Here is a 12941-nt window from a genome sequence, read left to right on the forward strand (position 1 = left end):
AAAATGTAATAATAATATTGATATTTGTGTTCTTTGTAGGGAACATTTTACTGAAGTCTTGTGACTCAATAATTGCTGTGTAGCTCATCATAACCTGCATATTAGCCATTGGCTTTATGCTCCTCTTCTGTCAGTATTTGCAACCAAGATGGTCAGGCAAAGTATTGCCAGGAGATGTTGAAAATTATTCAGAAGCACAGTGATATTGTGTAAGCATCTGGAGAAAATTCAGTTAAAAGAATAAAAGTAAGCAGCTGAGGAATTACTATCACTCATGGAGAAGGGTTGGATATTTTCAATAAATGAGTATGCAATATCCATATATACTTTCACAGAACAAAGAGTAAAGAGGGTAAGTGTTACTTTATAAAGATACTCATAAAATATTATAAACAACAAAATCTTGGAAGTAGTTTCTAATGAAATTGATTTTTCTAATGTGACTATGCATTAATAATTTTTATTTTCTTAAATATAATTCTACAACTTTTTAAACAAAACAAAATCAAAATTGATCTGACTCCAAAAACTAGGCAGAAGAAATAACCATAATACATTTTTCACCTAGTACATTTTTGGAACCTATACCTTAAATTTAGTAAGTTTTTGTAATATAGCATATACATTATCAGTGAACATTTTCTTTTCACCCTTTTCCCTCTGCAGTGCAGAAACGTTTTAGTTTGACGTAATGTGATCCAATTGTTTTTCATTGTGCTTTTGTAGTCTGTACTTTTGGGGTTATAGAATTGAGTTTTCAAAAACACAATTAAATTAAAAATAAGAATTACCACATAATCCAGCTACTCTGCTTCCAAATATGTACTCAAAGGATATAAAATTAACATGTCAATGAGATATCTGCACTTCTATTTTCATCTCAGCGTTATTCATAGCAGCCAAGATATGGTAACAATCCAAGTGCTCATCAACACATCAACAGATAAAGTGTGGCACATATACACAATGAGATATACTATAGAGCCTTAAAAATGGAGGCTGATCTTTTATTTATTTGTTACCAAATGAATCAAATTGGAAGATATTATGCTTAGTGTAATAAGAAAGGCACAGAAAGACAAGTATAGAATGATCACAATTATATGTAAAATCTAAAAAAGTTGAACTCATTCAAACTGTGAATATGTCAGATGTGGTGGCTCATGCCTGTCACTCCAGCACTATGGAAGGATGAGGTGGTTGGATCACTTCAGGTCAGAAGTTTGAGGACACTGTGAGTCATAGTTGTGTCACTGTACTCCAGTCTAGGCAATGCAGCAAGGCCCTGAATCTTTCTACAAACACACAAAAAATAGTCGGAGATTGGAGTGTGGGGTGGTGATGAGAGTGGATTGAGAAAGGAGAGGTGTTCATCAAAGGGTAAAAAATTTCAGTGATACAGGAAGAATTTCTGGTGATCCTTTGCACCAAATGGTGATCACAGTTAATAAATATCAACTTCAAAATTGTTTAATAAAAAAAAGACAGGCTTGATGGCTCATGTCTGAAATCCTAGCACTTTGGGTGGCCATGGAGGGAGGATCAGTAGAGGTCAGGAGTTCAAGACCAGCCTGGCCAACACAATGAAACATTGTCTCTACTGAAAATAAAAGAATTAGCCAGCTTTGGTGGCATGCTTATCTCACCCCAGCTACTCGAGTGGCTGAAGTAAGACAATAACTTGAACTTGGGAGGTGGCAGTTGAAATGAGCTGAGTTTGCACCAGTGCACTCAAGTCTGGGCAACAGAAGCAAAACTCTATCTCAAAAATACAGATTGTTTAAAACATAGAGTTTATATATTCTTACCACAAAGAAAGAAATGGTATATATGTGAGGTAATGGATATGGTAACTAGCACAATATGATTATTTTGCAATATATACATGCATTATAAAAGCACTTTGTGTCCCATAAATATTTATATTTGTTAATTTAAAATACAAATTTTAATAGAATGAATTACAGTTAAAATAAACTTGGCTTAATATACATAGACAGTAATATATGCTAAAGTTTTCTTCTATTTTGAATATTTGGCTTCTATTATTTCTTGAGGAAACAATCACCATGGGAAGGGATGAAGAACACTAAAGCTTAACGTTGTATGATTTACATTATTTTGTTGTGGTTGGTCTTTCTCCTTTTTTTCTTTCTACAAAAGCAATGGTGACAACTTTCTTATTCACACTTTCTTTTGAGTTTCTTTCTCCTGAGAAATCACCACCAAAAATAAAACTTGTGTAGATTTGTGTATATATTTTACTGCTGCTTGTTATGACTCTGTTGCCTTTGCTTTGGATTTCTCAGCTTCTTAAAACACCGATTTGCTTATTATTTTTTTTTCTCTGTACCATTACTGCTTCACTCTACCTGCAGGATCCTTTCTTTTTATTTTACTTTAGTTTAATTTTTTTCAGAGAGAGTCTCTGGCACAATCTTGGCTCAATGCAACCTTAGCCTCTCGGATTCAGGTGATTCTTCTGCCTCAGCCTCCTGAGTATCTGATATTACAGGCATGCACTACCACACTTGGCTAGTTTTAGAATTTTTAATTATGATGGGGTTTCACTGTGTTGCCAAGGCTGGTCTCAAACTGACCTCAAATGATGTGCCCCCTCAGCCTCCCAAAGTGCTGCAATTACAAGTGTGTGATGCCACACCCGGTTTGATCATTTTCTTTACTAGATCTACATGCTGCTTCTCTTAGTCCTACATATGCCACTGTCAACTCACTTATTTATTTTCTGTGATAGGAAGACTCATGTAAAGAGTTGGCCCTGACAAGGTTTAATTTTATTTTTTCTTAACTCTCCTTTCTTAAGGCATTTACCCTGTTTTTAGAATCATATTTTATACTTGTCACTAAATCCCATATATCACTTGTCTGTTGCATATTACTCAAACAGTGATGTGTATCTTTAAAACTGATTCACACCATCATTCTTGAAATACTATTTTGCTTTGGATTACATGACTCAACTTTCATCTGATTTTTCTATTTAATTGTCAGTGTGTTTTGCTTCATTTTATCTAATAGACATCTGTTCATTAGATCATTAATTAACTACACAAAATATGTGTTTCTCTTTCCCTTTCTCCTTCCCCTTTTCCCTTCCCTTTTTCTTTTCTTTCCTTTTCTTTTATTAAGAAAGTGTTCTGTTACCCAGTGTGGAGTGCAATAGTGAGATCTTGACTGACTACAACCTCAAATTGCTGGGCTCAAGCAACTTTCCTTCATTGATATCCTCATTAGCTGAGACTACAGATGCACACCACCACACCTGGCTTTTTATTGATGTTGTTTTGAGACAAAAGCCTCTTAAGTTTTAAACCTGTAGTTCTAAGGAATTCAACCAGTGATATGATCTCTGAATTTCTATACATTGTGCTTTTCTTTTTTTTTCTTGAGTGCCCCAAGATTAAGATAGCTAAATTTAAAACTTCCCCTGAACTTCTTTACACTTTCTACATGACTCTCTCCCATCATTTTTTGTCCAAAAGTACATCACCTATATAACATAAAAACTGAGGATATTCCAAATACGATTATTTTCCCTCATGTCTTTCATATTTTATCTTTAACAACTTATTTCTTATCTACCACCTACAAATTCTTTTTTCTGATTGCTGTTTATGCATTAAAGGTGAGGTCATCATTTATTGTTCCCTAAATGATAGTATCTACATCTTAATTTACTTCTTTCTTCTGTGTTACCCTGTTCAATTTATTTTTCATTGAGAGTCTAGAATTATTCTACTTTTCAACGAATAAAACACATCTCTTTTCTTTTCCTTTCTGTTCTTGTTCCTTTCTGCTTTACTATTAACTGTTACTTTACGAAATGAGGAGCCATTTCAGTGTTATTTACTATTATATCCACCGTTTTAGAAGCCATTACAGTGTTATTTACTATTATATCTACCATTTTAAGCTAGAATTCTCAGATATAATAATTTCTCTCTAAGTGTTTAATATTATAATAAACAATACAACTTTGTAATTTCAATATTAAATTGTTGAATACTAAGTCTATATAGTACTTATGAAACAATATTTTAGTTGACTTGCAGATAAGCTTATGCTATTTTTTCACTCACTCCTTCCATTTCTATCCATCCTAGCTATAAGACTTTTAGAGGTGTGAACTAGACATATTCTTCTCTATACTTGAGAGCATGTTGAAGTTATATGAATAAAGAAATGTACGCTGACCATTTAATTCATATTAATAAATATAAATGTTTAAAATTTAAAATTTATGTAAATGTTTTTATTACTTAAATGTATTATTACAGTTATTATTTACATTTTTTATTATTCAAAACTCAATACGGGAAACAAACGTGGAAAAATCTCAAGTAATTCTATATTTATCATTCCTTTTATCATAGAGGTCACAAGCCTTCTCCTTACTGGTTAGGGCCATATTTCCACAACAATAATAGCATTTCACTTTTCATTTCCCAGTGAAATCTTAGGAGTGTCTTTTGAAATCTATATTGATATGCCTACAACTGCCCAGTGTAATTCTGTCTACTTAGGAAGGTATGACTCTACAAGATGAATATGATAATGTCTTGAAATATCACACTTACATTTAATTATACAAAACACCACTAATGTAATAATAATATATCAGCTGCACATTATGTAGTCTATATAGAGAGTTAATTTTTAAACTCAAATACTTTAGTTAGAGACTGTGAGATTAAACTGGCCCAAGATGGAACTGAATTATCTGTAACAACTACCACACTGTGGTGAAATTAAGTAAATGAACTCTTAATAATTTGGAAAGCAATAAAGTCATATCACTTAAAAGTTGCTAACAGAAACATATATTTCTTAACTATTTCTTATTACATGAAAGACAGAATGGCTTTCATGATAATGATGGAAGCAGTGTCAAATGAAATCTTACAAGACAATCTGGACATGATGGCTCCATGACTGTAATCCCAGCACTTTGGGAGGCTGAGGCAGGTGGATTACTTGAAGTCAAGAGTTTGAGATGAATGTGGCCAACCTGGTGAAACCCCCCTCTACTAAAAATAAGAACATTATCTAGGCATGGGGGTGCATGCCTGTAATCCCAGCTACTCAGGAAGCTGAGACAAGAGAATCCCTTGAACCTTGAAGGCAGAAGCTGCAGGGAGCCGAGATCGCACCACTGCCCTCTGGCCTGGGTGAGAGAGTGACTCCATCTCATAAAAAGACCTCTCTGAACATTAAAAAGCAAGGTAGATTTAATGAAGTTTCTATTTTATGTTGTCATTAAAGTTAATTGTGTTTAAAATGAAGAGATATAAGGAAGAGAAAACAACCTCAGACTTGATTTTTGGAGCTCTAGAATCTAATAATGTAACTCAGGGGTGTGTTTAATGAAGAAAGGCCTGACCTCTAAGTTTGGGCAAGACAGTATGTGGCATTTTAACTGACCATCATCACCCACTCCATGGCTTCATGGCAACTGTGAGGAATATTAAATTCTAGATGCAGATTTTGATGCACGTGTGGAAATATGGAGCTTATCTCAAATAATTGTGGTTGTGTGATTTAAAATGTCTGAGGCTCCCTTAGAGATTATTAGCTCAGAGGCTTTTCTTCAGCCCACCTCAGAGCTTTCTTGGGGGCAGATGTTGACTCCCAGGAGGCATTTGTGGAAAGGAAATATACTAGTCGGAGCCACCAGTAGCAAGGAATAAGAGTCAGATCAAGCAGTACACAAACAAAATGCCTGGAAAGAAGAGGCTGGTGAAGAAAATTGATGAGGAAAATCAGCTTTGTAAAACTCTCACAGTTTGTTGCTGTTTATTTTGGATTGGGTTTTAAATAGTCACAGAACTTGCCCTGTGACCCACATTGGAGTCCTGTGGCATGATCATGGCCTACTGCAGCGGCAACCTCCCTGGGTTCAAATGATCTTGCCACCTCAGCCTCCTGAGCATCTCACCTCTCTGGACTCCACCAATCCTCCCCCCCTCAGCATTTCACAGTACAGGCATGGGCCTCCAAAACTAGCTTATTTTTGTATTTTTTTATACAGAAGAGATCTTGTCATGTTGTCAAGGCTGGTCTCATACTTCTGGGCTCAAGTGATTTGTTCTCCTAAACCTTCCAAATTGGTGGGATTACAGATATGAACCACCATACCAAGACTCCTACTGGTATATTTAGAAGGATGTAAGAATGTCCATTTTGAATGCACGCATGGAGAAGACCCCAAAACTTTTCACTTTTCGCTGACTTTGGACTAAACACTAGAGTTCCTGAAAGAGTCCATATGCAAATTCTGGACAGTTTTTCTTTTCTTTCTTTTCCTCTTTTTCTTTTCCTTCCTTGGATTTTTTTTTTTTTTAATGTGTCAAGTACAGTAGATGATGAAAAGGATGACAGAACACAGATTAAGTGGCCATACATGACAAAGAATATAGAGTGCAAAACTAGCTTTAAAGAGTTGTGAAACATGTACACAACCCACAAACTAAGCAATTGTGGAGGTCAAGAATTTGTTATCTGAATATGCTGAATAATATTCAAAGTGTTCAACATTCAACAATAAAATAAAAGGCATTCAAAGATAAACACAAAAAAAGCACATTCAAAGAAAACATAACTAAAAGAAATTATTTTAGAAAGCCCAGTCATGGTACTAACTAGGGAAATATTTCAATTATCTTCACTTTAATGTTCTCAAAGACCTAAAGGAACCCAGTAGAATAGTGATTTAAAATTGAAAATAAGAATAAAGACATATAAATTATTTAAAAAAATGAAATCAATAATGTGTAACTAGAAAGATTGACTAGCTTGTGTGGGCATGCAAAAAGTGTAATGAGGCAACTTGAAGATTGATTGTTTGATATTATTCAGTGTGAGAAACAAGAATAATGAACAAAACTAAGGTTGCCATGGGATTCCATCAAGAATATCAGCATATTCATAATGGGAGTTCCACTGAAAAAAGAGAAATATGGGGGAAAAAAAATTTGAATGAACCATAGCTGAAACTTCACAAACATGTTGATAGATGGAAATCTACTGATCCAAGTATCTCCAAAGAAAAAAAAAATTCTCCAGGAAGAATAAACTCAAAGATATCCACACTGAAACACATGAACTGAAATTGACAGAAGACAAATAAATAGAAAACTTTAAAAGAAGCAAGACAGAAGTAACTGATCACATGCAAGTTATCATCCATGACATTAACAGCCAATTTCTCATTAAAAATTATGGAGGAAATAAGTCATGGTGATGAGATCTTCAAAGTGCTGAAATAAAAAAATTAAGTCAATCATAAACTCAATATCTGTCAAAACCAAAATTTAAATTTTTGAGCAAGTAAGGCATTTCCAAGCAAACAGAATTAAAGAGAGTACATTACTGCTAGATCAGCCTTACAAAATATGATAAAAACATATAAGGCATGAAAGTAAAGTAGTATCTCATGTGATAATAAAGAAATAAAGAACGTTAATAAAGTAATTACACCAGGAAATAGAAAAGCCAATATTATTGTATATGGGGTTCCTGTGACTTTATTTTTCTACTATATTTAAATGACAAGAGGAAAGTCACAGTATCTTACAACTGTAATCCCAACCAAGGATGGGGGTTTCCTTGAGCCCAGAAGTTTGAGACCAGTCAGGGCAACAAAGTGTGACCCTGTCTCTACAGAAAATCAATAAAATTAGCCAGCTGTGGTGGCATACATTTCTGTCCCAGGTACATGAGGGGCCGAAGTGGAAGGATCCCTTGAGCCCAGGAGCTGGAGGCTGTAGTGAACCATGTTTATCCTATGTGACTGAAACCCTGTCTCAATGAAGTAAAATAAAATTCAATAATAACATAAAGAAATGACAGAGAATAAAACAATAATTACATATCTGGGTTGTTAGTAGAAAAATATGTAATATTTTTGTATAACAATTTTTGTTTGTTATACAAAATTTGTATAACAAAAATCGTACAAAATTTGTATATGAAATTTTGTGTAACAAACAATTTTTGACAAAAAAATAGAAAGGTAGGGAGAGCAATATGAGAAAATGATTTTTGTGTAATATCAATACTCAGTTATTGTAATTCACAATATATTATTATAAATTTAAGATATTAATTATAATACCATTAATAGCCAATAAGAAAATAACTGTTCAAATATACTGAAGAGAAATGAAGGAGTCAAAATGGTACCCTAGAAAAACAAATGCAAATATGAGCAGTTTTGGAGGAATGAAATATAACAACACCAATAACAAAACTTGTAGAAAAAAAGGACAAAAATAGGAAAATAAATTCTTGTCAGAAATTAATTTCCATCCAAATAAACTCCAGTTAAATGTCAAAGACTGGCAGAATAACTTTTTAAATATTTTAAAAGTGAGGGAAAAAATAAAGCAAACAGTAACCAAAATAGAGGTAGAATTACTAGACAAATATCAAAATTGTTTAATTCATCAAGAAGATATAACACTTACATATATACCTAATAACAGATCCTCAGGATATATGAAACAAAAATAAATTGATTTCAGGAGCTAGACAGTCCTGCAATAATAATAATAGTGGGAGATTTCAACACCTCACTTTCAACAATGTGTGAAATGACCAAATCCAAACTCAATAAGAAAACAAAGGTCTTGAAAAGCAGCATAAACCAAGTAAGTCTATATGACATATACAAAACACTCCACTCCACAAGCTGACTACACGTTCTTCTAAAGTGCATGTTTGTTATTCTCTGTGCTATCTTCAGAATAGACTTTATGGTAGGCCACAAAGGAAGTCTATTATATTTAATATTACTGAAATCACATATAATGATTTCTCCAACCACAATGGAATAAAACGAAAGACCCATTTTCTTTTTTTTTCCTTTATTTCTTTTTTTCTTTCTCTCTTCAAAATAGATGAATAAATAAATAAGTTGGAGTCTCACTCTGTCACCCAGGCTGGAATTCAGTGGTGTGATCTCGACTCATCACAACCTTTCACGTTCAAGCAATTCTCCTGCCTCATACTCCTGAGTAGCTGGGACTACAGGCACACACCACCATGCTAGGCTAATTTTTGTAGTTTTAGTGGAGATGGAGTTTCACTGTATTGATGAGGCTAGTCTCAAACTCCTGACCTCAGGGGATCCACCCACTTCAGCCTCTCAAAGTGCTCGGATTATATGCATTACCACCATGCCTGACTGAGACTCATTTTCTAAAAACTGAAAAATATATATTGTTTGGAAACTAATAAATACACTCTTCAACAACCTATGGTTAACTGAAGAATCTTCAAGGAATTAAATTATTTTCACAAATAAAAGAAAATTTAAAGCATACTAAACCTTCTGAAATGCAGACAAATCAATGTTGAGAAATATATATGTGTAAACATATAGATAAAAGAGAAGAAATGTAAAATTTATAACATAAATGTACACACAAGAAAGCAGAAAAAATGTAAACTAGAGGACAGTACTTTTGTAAAATATATGGCATAGTAAAGGAAGCTGCCATCAATTGCCCCCAACCCTAACCCCTCAAGAATACCCACAGAAAAACCAAAACCAAGTATACAGTGCCAAGATTATCACCATCAATAATGCAGAGCTCAAAACTGAGAATGAGGCTGCTTCTAGGGTGATAAAGAAGTAAAGAAACCAGGCAGAGGGTAAAAAATTTGGCCTTTTATATTCATGACACTAGTCCTCTAAACTGCTGACAAACAAGTGTGAAAAAATAGAAAAAGAAAAACTCCTCTGACTCTTGGTTACTACACTGTATAAAATAAAGTTGAAGTGGATGGACAGCTTCCCCATCACTTTGGATTGCCTGGCAGCAAAAGTATTTGTGCCTTAGCCCAAGGAAGCCTTGTGAGTGCCTGAAAAGAGAAAAATAACCTGAGGACAATAGGGGATGAAATAGCAAGGCAGGACTACCATCTCCAGCCTGCATAGCTCAATCACAGGAGATGACAAAACTGAATGCCTCTACAGCATTACCATAAGGTATGAGGTATATTGCATAATTTCCTTGATCACAAACCTATAGAGAGCCTTCTCACACTCTTAGGATATCCCCTTCAAAATCTCTCAGACAGGAGACTGACAGTGTTTCAAAGTTTGTTAGAGCTGAGATAAACCTGGGTTTAAGGCACCATCTACTGCCAAACAGAGGCACTGACCTAGCCAAAATCAAGCAAACCATGTCCCTCCATACTTTTGTCTTAAAGAAAATTCAAAACAATTATATACAACAAAATGCAAAATAAGACAGAGAAAACAATAAACTAAGTAACTAGTCCTTCAATAAAAACATATATATGTATAACCACAAGAAATAATACCAAACAGGAAATTATAACATCCCTAAATGGACAAAGCATTAACCATTGACCAATGCTAATTAATGAGAATGGCTATCAGTGGTTATTGGATCAAGAATTCAAAATATCAGTTTTCAGGAAACTCAGGTCTCTAAAACAACACAGAAAAGGAACTGATACAATTCTGAAAGAAACTTTTAAAAATAGACTGAAATTATCTAAAAATAAAGAGTCCCATAACAGAGAAATATACTGGTTGAAGTGGAAAATTCAGAAGGTTTTCAACAGCAGAAGAGCTCAAACAGAATAAAGTATCAGTGAGCTCTAAAATGAGCTATTAGGATCAGGTGTGCAGGCTCAGGCCTGTAATCACAGCATTTTTGGAGGCTGAGATTGATTGATCAGTTGAGGGTGGCAGTTCAAGACCAGTCAGGACACCATGGTGAAACCCTATCACTACTAAGAATACAAAAAATTCTCTGGGCATAGTGGTGCACACCTGTAATCCCACCTATTCAGGAGGCTAAGAGAGGAGAATCACTCGAACCTGGGAGGCAGAAGTTGCAGTGAGTCAGCGTTGTGCCATTGAACACCAGCCTGGGCAACACAGAGAGAATTTGTATAAAAAAAAAATGTAAAAGAGAAAGAAAAGAAAAGAAAATTAACATAGATTATTAAGAAATGAACAAAGAACAAAACAGAAAAACAATCAAAAAGAATGGAGAACATTTACCAGATATACAAAATTCCCTTGAATAAGCAAATCTAATATTTAGCAATATTCATGAAAGGGTTCAGCAAAAGGAAGGTATATACAGCATATTCAAATGAATAATGACAACTTTCAAAAATTTGAGAGATATAAATATATAGGTTCAGAAAGATCAGAGACTACAAAAAAGATTAATATGCCATAATACTACCCCACAACAAAGAAGAATCAAACACTCACTGTCAGTCACCACTGACGGCTCACTCACCTTGCTCTTCTGCCACTCTGCTATCCCACTCCTCTGCCCATCGCAATAGAAATGGAGATAGCCGTGCTGGTCATTGACAATGGCTCTGGCATGTGCAAAGCTGGCTTTGATGGAGACGACGATCCCCGAGCCAAGTTTCCCTCCATTGTGGGGCACCTCTGACACAAGGGCATGATGGTGGACATGGGCCAGAAAGACGCCTATGTGGGCAATGAAGCCCACAGCAAGCACAGCATCCTGACCCTGGAGCACCCCATCGAAAATGGCGTCATCACCAATTGGGACAACATGGAGAAGATCTGGCACCATTTCTACAATGAGCTCCATGGGGCCCCAGAGGAGCAGCCAGTGCTGCTGACCAAGAAACCCCTGAACCCCAAGGCCAACAGAGAGAAGATTACTCAGATTATGTTTGAGACCTTCAACACCCCAGCCATGTATGTGGCTATCAGGGATGTGCTGTCCCTCTGTGCCTTTGGGCACAGCACTGGCATTGCCATGGACTCTGGAGACAGGGTCACCCACACGGTGCCCATCTAGGAGGGCTACTCCCTTCCCCATGCCACCCTACTTCTGGAGCTGGCTGGTTGGGACTTGATTGAGTAACTCATGAAGATCCTCAGTGAGCGAGGCTACAGCTTCACCATCACAGCCTAGTGGGAAATCATGTGTGACATCAAGGAGAAGCTGTGCTAGGTCTCCCTGGACTTCAAGCAGGAGATGGCCACTGCTACATCCTCCTCTTCTCTGGAGAAGAGCTACGAACTGCTCGCTGGCCAGGTCATCACCATTGGCAATGAGCGGTTCTGGTGTACAGAGGTACTGTTACAGCCTTCCTTCCTGGGTATGGAATCTTGTGGCAACCACTAGACCACCTTCATCTCCATTATGAAGTGTGACGTGAACATCCGCAATGACCTGTACACCTACACGGTACTATCCGGTGGCACCAACATGTACCCAGGCATTGCCGACAGGATGCAGAAGGCGATCACTGCCCTGGCTCCCAGCATCATGAAGATTAAGATCATTGCACCCCCAGAGTGCAAGTACTCAGTGTGGATTGGCGGCTCCATCCTGGCCTCACTGTCCACCTTCCAGCAGATGTGTATTAGCAATCAGGAGTATGACGAGTCAGGCCCCTCCATTGTCCACCACAAATGCTTCTAAATGAACTGAGCAGATGTGTAGCATTTACTTCATGGGTTAATAGAGAAGTATAAATTTGCCCTTGGCAAATGCATACACCTCATGCTAGCCTCATGAAACTGGAATAAGTGTTTGAAAAGAAATTGTCCTTGAAGCCTTTATCTGGTATCAGCACTGGATTGTAGAGCTTGTTGCCAGTTTTGACCTTGTATTCAAGTTAATTGTTCCCCTTGGTATTTGTTTAATACTGCGTACATATATTTGAGTTCAAACTTTAGTGCATGTGGCTTGGTCACTTCATGACTGCTGAGGTAAGAAAGTGCTTGTGGAAGACAAGTCTGTGGCTTGGTGAGTCTGTGTGGCCAGTAGTCTCTGATCTGTGCAGAGTAGTAATGTGTCAGGACTGAGTGTTCTGGGGTGTCTCTAGAGGCTGGCAAGGGCTCCTGAACCAGTTGCTTCTGTCCTGCCTGTCTGTCACAGTTG

The 12941-nt window shown here is 36.3% G+C and overlaps 1 pseudogene; it reads left to right on the plus strand.

Moving 5' to 3' along the window:
* Positions 1 to 11354: 11354 nt before the first annotated feature.
* LOC129025933 (actin, cytoplasmic 2-like) lies at positions 11355 to 12479 on the plus strand (annotated as a pseudogene).
* Positions 12480 to 12941: the final 462 nt, after the last annotated feature.

Source organism: Pongo pygmaeus, chromosome Y, assembly GCF_028885625.2.
Source record: "Pongo pygmaeus isolate AG05252 chromosome Y, NHGRI_mPonPyg2-v2.0_pri, whole genome shotgun sequence".
Lineage (NCBI taxonomy): Eukaryota > Metazoa > Chordata > Mammalia > Primates > Hominidae > Pongo > Pongo pygmaeus.